General features: G+C 39.6%; 1 long non-coding RNA gene across 1 annotated transcript in view; it reads left to right on the forward strand.

Annotated features, from left to right (window-relative positions):
* The first annotated feature begins 258 nt into the window (after positions 1 to 258).
* The window catches only part of LOC138850137 (uncharacterized), a 354,420-nt gene continuing 339,812 nt past the window's right edge, over positions 259 to 14,866 (forward strand). The window contains exon 1 of the long non-coding RNA XR_011389711.1: positions 259 to 1,045. This is a non-coding gene — a long non-coding RNA (uncharacterized lncRNA). The remainder of the gene's footprint in view (positions 1,046 to 14,866) is intronic.

The following is a 14,866-nucleotide window of genomic DNA, read 5'->3' on the forward strand; positions in this document are numbered from 1 at the left end:
GGCCAGGGAGTGCAGTGGAGGATGGCCCAGGTGCTTGGGCCCTGCACCCCATGGGAGACCAGGAAAAGCACCTGGCTCCTGGCTCCTGCCATCGGATCAGCGCGGTGCGCCGGCCGCAGCGCGCCGGCCGCGGCGGCCATTGGAGGGTGAACCAACGGCAAAGGAAGACCTTTCTCTCTGTCTCTCTCTCTCACTGTCCACTCTGCCTGTCGAAAAAAAAAAAAAAAATACTGTACTTAGCTTACCTGTTCACTGTAATTTAAATTCTGTATTGGAAGCGTTGACTGAGGCCTTGTTGCAGATGTCAGACCCACATTCTGTTCTAGGTCAGAGCAACCATGGAACCTTAATAAACATATGTTTCTCAGCATTAAAGGAACAGAGGGCTAGTAACACATTAAGAATGGATAAAAAAAAATGAATTCAGCTTTAAAATGGAACCCAGAGAGTAAAATTGTGGCTCAAGAGTCCAAATAAGTATTCAAAAATAATGATTGAGTGTGTAAAATATGCAAGTATTACGCTGCGTGATATGGCATTGCTTTGCAGATGAGAATAAAACTGGAAGAAAAATCGGCAGTGGTCGGGGTGTAGCCTTGGTATGTTAATGATAGAAGGGAACAACAGAATGTCCTCATGCAACCCGGGCTTGCAGTTTGTGGTGCTTTCTCATGGCAGTGAGGTTGGGAACACACAAGTGAACTGCTTTGTGACTTCCCATGTCATGATGACGATTCCGGTGTTCACAGCACTTAGTGAGGTTAAGTGAGGTCCTGTAAGCAGGCTCTCACTTCCGTTCCCGAAGCAGGCGAGTGACCCGGTGAAGTGACAGTTCCGGAGGAGCAGTTACGATGCAGACGCTGCCCGGTTCTCCTCAACTGCTCTTGATCTAAATCGAGTTGTTAATATTGGAAGCGAAAGTGTACTTTGATAAGCTCGAGGAATACATCCAAGCAGGTACATGAGGGAGGAGACAAGTAAAGGAATGGCTGATAGGGAGCTGTGTGGAAAGGGTGGAACAGCACAGAAAACACCACGGTGTTAGGTAAGTAGGCGGTGGCTTTGGGATCTGTAATAAAAGTATGCATGCTTGGCTTTGGAACTCAGGCCCCCGGAAGAAGCTCCTGGCTCATGGCTTCAGCCTGGCCTAGCCCTGGCCATTGCAGCCATTTGGGGAATGAACTAATACATGGAAAAGTCTCTCTCTCTCTCTCTCTCTCTCTCTCTCTCTCTCTCTCTCTCCCTCCCTCCCTCCCTCTGTCTCTCTCTCTGTGTCTCTCTCTCTCTGTCTCTCTGTAACTCTTTCAAATTAATAAATCTTAGAAACAAACAAATGATGGGGAAATTAACAAATGTAGCTTGAGGAATTGGAGCAGAGGAACTGGAGCCCCTAAACATTGAAGGGTAACACAAATGCAACCTCTACCGTGGAAAATAGCATGGGGGTTCATCCAAAAAACAGTAAACCTGGGTTAATCTATGATCCAGTTACTCAACTTCTTTGTATACACTCGAAGTAGTCTAACAGATATACACCAGTGTTCACAGCAGTCTTATTCACAATAGCTAAAGGGTAGGAACAACCCAAATGTTCACTGATGGATGAGCAAATAAACAAAACATGGTATAAACAAGCAGTGGAATAGTCTACAGCTTTTTGTTTTGCTTTGTTTTTTAGTATTCAGTTTTAAGGAATACAATTCTGAAGCTTTCTATGACATGGGTGAAACTGGAGGATGTTACGTTAAGTGAGAAGCCGGTCACAAGAAGATAATACTGTCCTCACATTATTATAGGAGGTAGTTACAGTAGTCACATGCATAGAAGGTCGAATAGTGGTTGTAGGCTGGGGAGGGTAATAGTGGTTGTAGGCTGGTGTGTAATGGGACCAACGTTCAGTCTGGGAGAATGAAACAGCCCTGGATATTGTCATGATTTCAGCCCTGGATATTGTCATGATTTCAGAACAACGTAAACAAAACGTATGTGAATATACTCATTGCTGCTGCACTGAACATTTAATATGGTTAAAGTGGTGAATTTTATTTTAAGTATACTTTGCTACAATCAAAATCTCTAAAATCCAATTTATTTACAAAAGTTATTATGGCCTATATCTTCATTACATTATCATACTTGGATTTTGGATGACAGCTTCTAAACCTGAGTCCTATCTGGCATGTCTTAAAATGATAAAAATACGGCATGTGTTTGGTAATAGAATCCATGAGCGATAGAAAACTTCTGCAGGAGGCACCATAAGAAATTCACATAACAGGTCTTTTTCCATGTAAGTAACTGGAACTTATTTGAATAAGCGGATCAGATACTCGTCTTACAGGCTTTCAGTAGAGCCTTAAAACTCTTAGACATTTTTTCCTCTAGCAAATAAACTAGTTTGAGAGCAAAAAAAAAAGGGAAACACTTGACTAGTCTGTATCTGATTTTTTAGTAGACATGTCACTTCCTCATTGTTTCGTATATTTTATATATTCCATAGCTAAATGTTCTACTTGGAGTGTATTAAAAGGTAAATTCAATTAAACTATCTGTCAATTTCCTGCTCCAGATTATTTTATTTTGGAATTCATAACTGATATAAATCATTTCTGATATTAAGTAAATAAAGCACTTAATTTCACAATGTTTTATATATAAGTGGAGATATTCTGGAGTGGTGCCAAACCTGACTTGGGCATTCGTCAAATACAAAAGGCAAAAGAATTAATTAGAAAGTGGTTTTTAAAAGTGTTTTACTATTTTTCATGAGTAGCTTTGAGTAACAGATTCTTTTTGCTGTATGGTATCTTTGGTAAAGGAATACTCCATAAAATCAGAATATATGCTTTCTGGAGCCATTGGTAATAGTCCCAATAAGATTGCAGCCCGAGCATGTAACTTGAGAAAATCAGAAAACCTGTAAACTTTGCTTCTACCTCTTCCTTCCACATTCACTACCTTTGCCGTCTGTGGTAGTCATAGGGTCGCTGAGTGCCTTGGGGGTGCAGGGAGGGTTGGCGTCTTGTTCAGCAATTGTGAGAACCAGTTCGAGATATAGACTGCCTTGTTTGAAATCCCAGCTGCATTTTCATTAGCTGTGCAATCACGGTCAGATTACTAAACCTTTCAGTGTCTTGTTCCACATTTGTAGAATGAGAGATAATAACTAATTTATAATCTCATGACACTACTGTGATAATTTTATGAAATGATAAAAGCACTTAGAATAGTGCCTGTGTACGGTAACATTCTACAACCTAATTACCATCACCAGCTTCATCACCATCTTTGTATTCCACAAAATTAACTCTGTTACTGTTGTAACATTAAAAGTGAAGACAGACTGAATGAGTAAGGATCCTTAGTGGCCGTAAATAAATGTAATTACATTTGAATTTTAAAGGATACCATTTTACAATAGCTAAGGAGCATAAAACATTCTCAGGTATGTGTAATAACAAAATGGCTCAGTATATAAAAAGCAGACAATATTTAAAATAAATACAAAATCTATCCCAACCACTGTCCTTGTGATGTTCACGATCAGCTCTGGAATGAAGGAGGCAACTGACAGCCCAGGGCTGGGTCATGATCCCTGTTGTTGCCCCCTCCACAGGCTGCCATGTGCTGTAACTGACCATCATTGACAAGAGGATGACTTGGGCCAAGTAAGATCCTTCTTTCAGAAATCTGGAATGAGGAAATAGGAGATGGCATTGAGACAGAGGTGGAAAAGAAGAAATTTGTCAAGTCCCTAGTTGTAGGCAGGTTAAATCGCTAGTGAGAAGTACTTGCGGTAATTTGGTGACAATAGTAGTTAGTATTTTTTTTTTTTATCTTTTCATGTACTCCAGCAAATAAGCTGCGTTTTTCACAGGACCTAACTCATTAAACTCGCACACTGCAACATAAGGTACGTTCCAGACAGTGTGCATTACCTGCCGGTCGATTCTCCGGACTCTGGGATACTTTTTCTAATCTTTGTTCTCTGTAGAACATTCTTCGGGAAAAGAACCTACACTTCTCCCCTGCAATCTGTACATCGTGAGTTACAGATCGCAGCACAGCCAGCCAATAGGAGTGCTCATCATAATGGAGAAGTGTGGTGCTAGGAGGATTTTGAAACTCATCTATGCCCAGCTGTTCTGTTAACTCAGTTTGTTTTTCTTTGTGCAAGGTTCCCCATACGTACAATGGACTAATAACTTCCAAGTCTGTAGACTTGTTCTCAGGTTTCAATAAGCCAGTTCACGTTAAATGTTCAACAAATGGCAGGTGTGTGGTGACACTCACTGAGTGACAGCTGTCCTTTCCGTCTGCCAGGTCCACTGGTGCTGGTACCTGCTCTACTGGTCACCTTCCAGCCATGTCAGCTCTACTTTAGGTTTATTGACATCACTTTGGGGTTTAAACCCTTCTCTCCCAGCCCCCTAGATACAGGACATGGTCTATCTTAAAGAGGAAATAGTTCATTACTGAGGATTGACCCTCCCCATCCCAAATACCACTGCCACTATCATCACCGAACATTAGGCCACCAAAACCAACAGGCTGTCTAGAAGTAGCAGTGGAATGGCCCCATTTCGGGCTGTGATCTGACACTTGGGCATTTCTTCTCTTGAAGGTTGTTCTCAATAATAATTTGAAACTGATTTTAGGGCTTGTCTTAGTCAACAGAGTGTCATTTACTGTTTGGGCTTACTTTTTTTGAAGAGAGTAATCCTAGTTTTGATGGTAGGATTGATTGGCATCTTGAATTAACCATCTTGAACATTTTTCAGAACCCACAATTTGCAGCAACACAGGCAAAGTTGTGGTTATTTATAGTTGAAGAGAATGTTTACAGTGGAACAAAGTTTCAAGAAAGGACGATTTCAAGGTTAGTTTTTAAAACTTTATTGAAAATGGAGAGAGAGAGAGCGCACGTGCGAGAGCACTCCCGTGTGCTGGTTCTGCCTCTAGACTCCTGCAATGGCTGGAATTGGGCCAGCAGGAGCCAGGAGAATATCCAAGTCTTTTGTACAGGAACCTAACTACTTAGCACCATCACTTCTCCGTGTCTGGGTCTGCATTAGCACAACATTGTAGTCAAGAGCCAGACCCAGGAGTCAACTCCAGGCTCCCTGATATGCTGTATGGCATCTTTTTTTTTTTTTTTTTTATTAACAGAGCTTGATTTGCAAACAGCCACTATTTTTTTTTTAAGATTTATTTACTTTTTTTAAAAAAAAGATTTATACTATCTGAAAGGCAGAGTCTCAGAGAGGCAGAGGGAGAGAGAGGCCTTCCGTCTGCTCGTTCACTCCCCCAGATGGCTGCAATGGCCAGAACTGTGCCAATCTGAGGCCAGGAGCCAAGACCTTCTTCTAGGTCTCCCATGCAGGTAAAGGGGCCCAAGCATTTGGGCCATCTTCTACTATTTTCCCAGGTCATAGCAGAGAGCTGGATCAGAACTGGAGCAGCCCAGACTCTAACTGGCGCCCATATGGGATGCTGACATTTTAGGCGGCAGCTTTACCCGCTACAGCACAGCAGCCTCATGGGATGTGGCATATTAATCACTAGACCAAAGAAGTTCGACTTCAGTTTTAGTTGATACAAAGAATGAGTTATCCAGATAATAATTTAGAACACATCGAGTCTGGAGACTAGCAACAGGTTTCCATAGGTGATTTTATTGTTTACTCAAATACAGTTGCATTGGGTTGAAACTAGATGAATTCAATTTATTGTTTTAAATTTCCAAATAAACCTTATATAATTAAATTATCTAAATGATATTAAGATTATTTAAATCAAACAATGCTAATAACTGAGTAGTCTTTTTACCACTATTATGGCTGAAAGAAACAGAATGTCAGCAGAGGGTAAGTTCTTGGTGTTGGTTAGACAAGGTCATGTGATTGCATATATGTGTATGCAGTTGGAAGATGATGCTGATGGTGAGATATGCTTTGTGGACAAAGAAGTCCATTATATGTAAGGGAACTGTGAATAAGAGACTTTGCAAAGATACCATTCAGCAACAGTTGAACATACTGTGATCTTTTTGACCTAAGAGAATTCCACTTTTAGAAAATATTTTGCACTTAGAATTTAATAATTTTTTCAAATTTGTTTATTGTAATTTTATTTGAAAGGCAAAGAGACCAATACACATGTGCACACACACACACACACACACACACACAGAGTTAGAGATCTTATCTGTAGGTTCACCCACCAAATTCTCAAAACAGCTGGAGCTGGGCCTGGGCCAGGCCAAAGCCAGGAGCTCTGGGAATTCAATCTGGGTTTCCCACATGGGTGGCAGGGACCCAAGTACCTGAAGGATCTCCTTCTGCCTCTTCTATGGGATTGGGATATCCCAAAGCTATGTCTTAGCTGCACTGCCAACTATGTGTCCCTCAGTTTGAATTTATCTTCTTCATCTGAACATATTTTAAGTAGATCTAAGACTTTAATAATTGCTTGCACAGCTGTATGCCATATCTTTGCTATGCTGAATTTCCTCTGTCTGGAATGCCTCTGTCTCCAGTAGAATAAGTCAGATATTACTTCTGTTGCCTGCTGGGCAGACAGGTAGAGCACGGTCTCCCAGATCTTACGTGCTCTTCTGGGTCTTAATGAGGGGGTGGTGGTCATGTGATTTATTCTTACCAAGAGGAGGAAGGCAGCAGTGATGCATCACTTCTGTGAAAAAGCAGTTAGGTGCTTTGCCTTGCTCTTTCAGATGCCTGGAAAAGACAAACTCTCAGCCAGAATGCTTGTTTTGAAAAAAGAGACTCTTAGGAGAGCCACCAGCCCAGCATGTGTCTGTGACACGAATGAAAAGGAAACCTTCATTATGTTGAGTTACTGAAATTTCAGCATTTCTTTATTACTATAGTATGATCCACTGTTCATCATACACAGACCAACTATTATATTGCTAGGGATAAAATGGAATTACCTGAATTGAAAGTAAGTTATCATTCGACAACCAGTTCTTCACATGTTCTTTTTTTATTTATCTTGAAAACTTATTCCTGATCCTATAGCCTAAGAAGTCTGATACAGTGATGAATGCACTACTTTCACACATCGGAACTGTGTTTGCCCTATGATTCCAATTTTGTTTTTATAAAAACCTATTATATATTCATATCCCTATGTATATTTGCAAATATACATTATAAATGCTGAGAAGATACACACAAAATTATTCACTGAGGTTTTGTTGCTTGGAAAAGAGATGGCATGGGAAATGACAGGATATTTCTTTGTATGGAAAATTATTTAATACTTCTTAAATTCCACATTAGTTTTATAATTGGGAACTAAAACACCAAATGTCAGAAAAATTTGAGAAGATAAAATATACTCCAAAGAAGATATACACAGAACAAATAAGCAAATAAGATGTTCAGTTATCATTAACTAATAAGGGAAAGCAAATAAATCATGATACAATAGCACTGCACACCTGTTAGAACGGCTAAAAAATATGACAATGCTAATTGCTGACTTATTTAACAACTGGATTCCTTTACATTGCTGGGGGGGATGTGAAGTGACACGGTGCTCTGCAAAACAGCTTGATGGTTTCTTATAAAGTTGAACAGTAACTTATCATATGACCATGCAATCCCTATGTATTTATCCTATGGAGAGAAAAATAGACGTTTGCAAAAATGTTTATAGTGATGCTATCACAATCACCCAGACGTGAAAGTGACCCAGTGGGCTTCAAGGGGTAAACAGTAAATTGTGGTATATCCATAGAATGCAATATTTCTCAATGTTGAAGCTGAATGATGTGTTGGAACCTGTAAGAATACGGAGTAATCAAAGGTGTTTGTGGAGTCAGGGGAGCCAGTAGGGGAATGCTACAGGTCTATGACTTCATTTATGGGGCATCCTTGAAGAGGAAAAGTAGTAGTAGAGAACACATCAGTGCTGGTCAGGGTTGAGGGGGGGCTGGGAGGAACAGGATAGGATGGGGGTGTTTTGGAGTGATGGAATTATTTAGCATCCCTATTAAGGTGCTGGATATACAAACCCATACCTGAGCTAAAATTTGCAAAACTGTGCACAGAGAAGAGCCCGTTCTTCAAGCTGTGCTGTCTTCCGGACACCTACTTTTGCAGTCCTGTGCAGTCCACATTGAGTTTGTTTCTTCTTCCTCTGAAAAGCTGTTAGTGAGCATACTGTTTATCACTTGGTTCTTATCAACCGCAGGACTCACTTCCTGTATCAGTGCTCGTACTTAGAGTAACAGTGTTTGCTGCCTACATCGTTTGTCACTGGGCACTTATCAGTGATTGCTCTGCTCTGCTTTGTCCTCTCTGGGGTGGGCATGTCTTGTTTCCGTAGGAAGAATGGAGCTGGCTGATGAACATGCCAGTCACTCAGATCTGATCATTATGCATTATTTACAAGTAAGGCAGTTTCATACTCTATCCCATAAATACGTGCAATTTTATATCATTTAAAAATAAAAGTATGTATTAAAATAGACTGGAACTAGCACTTACTGTATTCTACAGTTTGTATTTCTGCCAGATATCTCATATACTCTGTGCTGTTATGTACACAACTATTTCTGCTATGTATTTTGGGCACCATTTCTGCTATGTAGACAAACCACTTCATCTTTATCAAAGCAAGCTTGTGAGATAGTACTAATATATCCACTTTTAAATGAGGAAACTAGAGTTTGTAAGTTACAGAAGGTGTCTAGAGTCGCACAGAAAGAAAAGGCAAAGCTGCAGATGAAGGCTGTTCTGGCTGTGCTGCTCCCTCTCCAGCTGCACGCCAGCACAGGGGCAGTGCACCTTACACTGAGTCCACAAGGGTTTCTTGGCATTTAAAAAAATACTTTCATTTTATTTGAAAGGCGTGCACCTACATACACACACTTGGTGTAGGGTGGGGGTGGAGGGAGAGAGAGAGAAATAGAGAGCAAGTGCTTCCATCTGCTAGTTCACTTCCCAAATGCCTGAAAGAGCAAGAGGTGGGACAGGCTGAAGCCAGCATCCAGGAACCCTCCTGATGCCTTAGAGTGGTAGGGGCCCAAGTACTTGAGCCATCACCTGCTTTCTAGGGTGTACATTAGCAGGAAGCTGAAATGGAACCGGGGGAGCTGGGGCTCACAGCAGGTACCCAGATATGGGTTGTAAGTATCCTAAGTGGCATCTCAGTTGCTGTCCCAAATGCCCTCCTCCTCTTGACATGTGAAAAATAAACTTGAATTCTGTTCTGTACGGTAGGATTAAGGTGCTTGAACTTTCTAATTCAGGTGCATGATGTCCCTTTGATTCTGATGAAGTCAGGAGATGGGCGAAGAAGCCGGTGGAAAGGCTGGGAAAATGGTGCATGGACTTTGAGGATTAAGGCTCGGCTAGTTTCTTTGTGACTGTCCTGGAAATTGGGAATCTCATAGAAGAATAAAGAATAGGAAAAAAGACCCAAGAATCATGAGAACTGAGATCCAATGCCCTTTAGTTAATTAATTGTTTTAATTTTTTAGTTTACAGATTCAGTATAATTCACAGATAAAATTCTAAAAATATGACATTCCCTTCCTCCCTGTCTCCCTCCCTCCCTGCTTCTCTCTCTCCGGTCTCTCTTCATTCTTTTGAGATAATATATTGTTAATTTGCATTACAGTCAAGGGTAAATGCTCCACCAGATAAAGGGTTCAACAGGAGAAAATAAAAAGACCCTAGTGTAGTAGGAATATCGGCAAAGGCTATAAACAATAATCAAATGGAAAAATGACCACTTCACCTTTATACAGTAGATTTTAAAGTAGTCATAGATCATTAAAACTGTGGTTGTGTCACATTCTTAACCTGTGCTTTGACAAAGGTATAAAAGTTTTACAAAACCATATTTGCAGCAATACTGACACATACGGCATTTCCTTTTTGTTTTTTTTTTTTTTTGTAATTTAGTAATTTTTAAGTTTTTATTTTTTAACAGATTCAACATAATTTGCAGATATACATTTCTAAGAATATAACGTTATTCCATCCCTCCCTCCTTCCCCCTGTTTTCTTCCAACCTTCCATTCCTCTACCTTTCTTTCTTTCTTCTGGTTTTTGAGATACCATCTTTAAGCTTCACCAAGTAAAAAGTTTAAGATCGTAGTTTAGTGGGATTAGAGGCAATGGCCACAAACTGTAATTGAATGGAAAAATGACCATTTCACCTGTGTATAGTAGATTTTAAAGTGATCACAGATCCATTTGTGGCACTGTGGCACAGTGGGTAAAGCCACCACCTGCAGTGCCAGCATCCTATATGGGCTCTTGTTCAAGTCCCTGCTGCTCCACTTCCAGTCCAGCTCTTTGTTAATGTGTCTGGGAAAGCAGCAGTAGAAGATGGCCCAAGTGCTTGGGCCCTTGCACCCACACGGGAGACCTTGAAGAAGCTCCTAGCACCTTGGTTCAGATGTGCCCAGCTCCGCCTGCTGTGGCCAGTTGGAGAGCAAACAGTGGGTGGAAGATCTTGCTTTCTCTTTTTCTAATTCTGCCTTTCAATGGATGAATGAATTGTTAAAAAAATCAATTTGACAATGGTATAATGAAATAGTTTTACAAAATCATATTCACAGCAATACTGATATATCCAAGGTTTTCTTTTTTTTGTTTTTGTTTTTTCTTTTCTTTTTTCCTTTTAACTCCTACGTATAAGGGAGTCTTTCTGTGGAAGGCTTATTTCACTCAATATGATGTTTTCCAGTTGTATCCGTTTTGATGCAGATAATAGAATCTCATTCTTTTAGTAGCTGAATAATATCCCATTGTGTATGCCACATTTTCTTTATCTTTTCATAATGTTGGGCACCTTGACTGATTCCACATTTTGGCTGCTGTGAACAGTGCTGCTATAAACGTGGAGCTGCAGCTATCTCTGACAGGTGTGCACGTCTTTCGGGTGTATAACCAGTAGTCAGGTTGCTGGATCATATGGCAAGTCTATTTCTAGTTTTTGAAGAAATCTCCATAGTTTTCCACAGTAACTGAGTTTATTTACATTCCTACCAGCAGTATATAAATATCACCCTTTCTCCAAATCCTTGCCACCATTTGTTACTCTGTCTTTTGGATTTTAGCCATTCTGAAAAAATGAGATGATAGCTCCTTGTGGTTTTGTTTTATATTTCCCTGATGGCTAGTGATGTTTCCCTGATGGCTAGTGATGATACATTTTTTTGGTATACTTGTTGGTCATTTGTGTTTCTTCTTTTCAAAACCACGTATTGAAGTCCTTTGCCCATTTTTAACTGGATTGGTTGCTTTTTTGTTGTTGAGTTTAAGTTACTGATATATTAGGGATGCTAATCCTTTGTCAGATAAATAGCTTGCAAATATATTTTATGATTCTGTGGAATGGCTCTTAATTCTATTAATCATCTCTATAGTTGTGCAAAAACTTTTGAGTTTGATAATTTTGTTTAGTTTTGTTTTTGCTGCCTGTGATTTGGGGTCTTGTTCAAGAAATCATCCCCTACACCAATATCTAGGAGTGTTTCCCCTACGTTTTCTTCCAGCTACCACATAGTGTCAGATTTTAAATGAAGGTCTTTGATTCATCTTGAGTTGATTTTTATGTATGGTGAGAGGTATGGATCTAATATCATTATTCTGCATATACACATCCAGTTTTGCCAGCACCATTTTTAAGAGATTATCCTTACTCCACTGTATGGTCTGAACATTTTTGTTAAAAATCATTTGGCTTTAGGGGCTGCCACTGTGGTATAGCAGGCAAAGCCAAAAATCATTTGGCTTTAGGTACATAGATTAATTTTTGGGCTCTCTTTTCTGCTCCAATGATCTATGTGTTGATTTTTATTCCAGTACCATGCTGTTTAAATTACTATAGCTTTGTAGTATGCTTTGACGTCAGGTATTGTGATGCCTCCAGCTTGATTTTTCTAGCTCAGGATCGTCTTGGCTTTTTGAGGTCTTTTGAGATTTCACATGCATTTTAGGATTATTTTCTCTAACTCTATAAAGAATGTCCTTGCTGGCCGGCGCCGCGGCTCACTAGGCTAATCCTCCACCTAGCGGCGCCGGCACACCGGGTTCTAGTCCCGGTCGGGGCGCCGGATTCTGTCCCGGTTGCCCCTCTTCCAGGCCAGCCCTCTGCTGTGGCCAGGGAGTGCAGTGGAGGATGGCCCAGGTGCTTGGGCCCTGCACCCCATGGGAGACCAGGAAAAGCACCTGGCTCCTGGCTCCTGCCATCGGATCAGCGCGGTGCGCCGGCCGCAGCGCGCCGGCCGCGGCGGCCATTGGAGGGTGAACCAACGGCAAAGGAAGACCTTTCTCTCTGTCTCTGTCTCTCACTGTCCACTCTGCCTGTCCAAAAAAAAAAAAAAAAAAAAAAAGAATGTCCTTGCTAATTCAATAGGGATTGTATTGAATCTATGGATTACTTTAGATAATATAAACATTTTAGTGAAAATTATTTTTCTAATCCATGAGTAAGGAACATCTTTCAATTTTTTGTGTGTCCTAAATGATTTCTTTCATCAGTATTTGATAATTTTCATTGTAGAAGTCTTTCACTTCTTTGGTTAAATTTATTCCTAAATATTTGATTTTTGTGGCTATTATGAATGTGATTTCTTGAGTGAGTACAACATTAGCATATAAAAAACTACTGTTTTTTTTGTATGTTTATTTTCTAATCTCTAATTTTACTGAATTGATTTAATAATTCTAACAACTTTTTGGTGGAATGTTTAAATTTTTTCCATGTACAACATCATGTCATTTGTAAAAATGGATAATTTGATTCCTCTTTTCCAACTTTGATGCCTTGTATTTCTTTCTTGTCCCTCATTGCTCTTGCTGAGATTTCCAGTACTATATTGAATACAAGTGGTAAAATCAGATATCCTTCCCTTACTCCACATCTGAGGAGAACACGCTTTCAGCTTTCCCTCATTCAGTACGATATGGGCTTTTGGTTTTCCCATAATTTTGAGGTATGTCCCTTCTATACCTAATTTATGAGGGTATTTTTATCATAAAGAGGTGTTAAATCTTGTGAACTACACTTGCATTCCTAGGATAAATCTCACTTGATCATGATGTACGATGTTTTTGGTGGGATTTTGGATTTGATTTGCTAGTACTTTGTTGAGAATCTTTGCATCTATGTTCATTAAGGATATAGGTCTGTAGTTCACTTTTTGTGCCCTTTGTTCAGTTTTGGTATCTGAGTGATGATGGCCTCATAAAAAGGGTCTGGCAAAGTTCTATCTTTTTCAATATTTTGAAATACTTTGAAAAGTATTGGAGTTACTTCCTGGTTGAATGTTTTGTAGAAATTAATAGTAAAGCCATCACGTCCTAGACTTTTCCTTGTTCCAAGTTTTGATTACTGTTTCATTCTCATTGCTTGTCATCGGTGTGTTTAGGCTGTCTCAACCTTCATGATTTAATCTTGGAAGGTTATATGTGTCCAGGAATTTATCCATTTCTTTGAGGTTTTCCAGTTTGTTAGCATAGAGTTTTTCATAGTAGTTTCTTATCATCCTTTGTTTTTCAGTGGTGTGGGTTGTAATGTCTCCTTTCTCATCTCTAAGTTTATTTGGGATTTTTTTCTCTTTTTAATTTGTTTTTCTAGCTAAAGTTTTATCTATTTTATTTTCTCAAAAACCCAACTTTTTGTTTTATTTTTTATTCAATTTTATTTATTTGTTCTTATTTTTCTAACTTTTTGAGATGCAGCATTAGATCTTTAATCTTGAATCCTCTTTTTTAATGTAAGCACTGAATGCTGTAAACTTTCTTTTTTTTTTTTTTTAGTGTGTAGTAAAATTTATTTAGCAATTTCTTTTTTTTTTAAACTTTTATTTAATGCATATAAATTTCCAAAGTACGACTTATGGATTACAATGGCTTCCCCCCCATACCGTCCCTCCCACCCACAACCCTCCCCTTTCCCACTCCCTCTCCCCTTCCATTCACATCAAGATTCATTTTTGATTATCTTAATATACAGAAGATCAGCTTAGTATACATCAAGTATGGATTTCAACAGTTTGCTCCCACACAGAAACATAAAGTGAAAAATAATAGATGATTTTTTTTAAATGATGATGAAATCAGAGCAGACCTATTGTCATGTTTAATCCCAGTGAGAGTCAAGTTGGGAATTGATAATTTCTTTTTTTCTTTTTTTTTTTTTTTTTTTACAGAGGATCAGTTTAGTATGCATTAAGTAAGGATTTCAACAGTTTGCACCCCCATAGAAACACAAAGTGAAATATATTGTTTGAGTACTCGTTATAGCATTAAATCTCAATGCACAGCACATTAAGGATAGAGATCCTACATGAGGAGTAAGTGCACAGTGACTCCTGTTGTTGACTTTACCAATTGACACTCCTGTCTATGGCATCAGTAATCTCCCTATGCTCCAGTCATGAGTTTCCAAGGCTATGGAAGCCCTCTGAGTTCTCCGACTCTTATCTTGTTTAGACAAGGTCATAGTCAAAGTGGAGGTTCTCGCCTCCCTTCAGAGAAAGGTACCTCCTTCTTTGATGACCTGTTCTTTCCACTGGGATCTCACTCGCAGAGATCTTTTGCCAGAGTGTCTTGGCTTTCCATGCCTGAAATACTCTCATGAGCTTTTCAGCCAGCTCCGAATGCCTTTAGGGCTGATTCTGAGGCCAGAGTGCTATTTAGGACATCTGCCATTCTATGAGTCTGCTGAGTATCTCACTTCCCATGTTGGATCACTCTCCCCTTTATTTACTCCATCGGTTAGCGTTAGCAGGTACTAGACTTGTCTATGTGCTCCCTTTGACTCCCAGTCCCTCCACCATGACCAACTGTGAACTGAAACTGATCACCTGGAGCAG

Source organism: Oryctolagus cuniculus, chromosome 6 (assembly GCF_964237555.1).
Source record: "Oryctolagus cuniculus chromosome 6, mOryCun1.1, whole genome shotgun sequence".
Lineage (NCBI taxonomy): Eukaryota > Metazoa > Chordata > Mammalia > Lagomorpha > Leporidae > Oryctolagus > Oryctolagus cuniculus.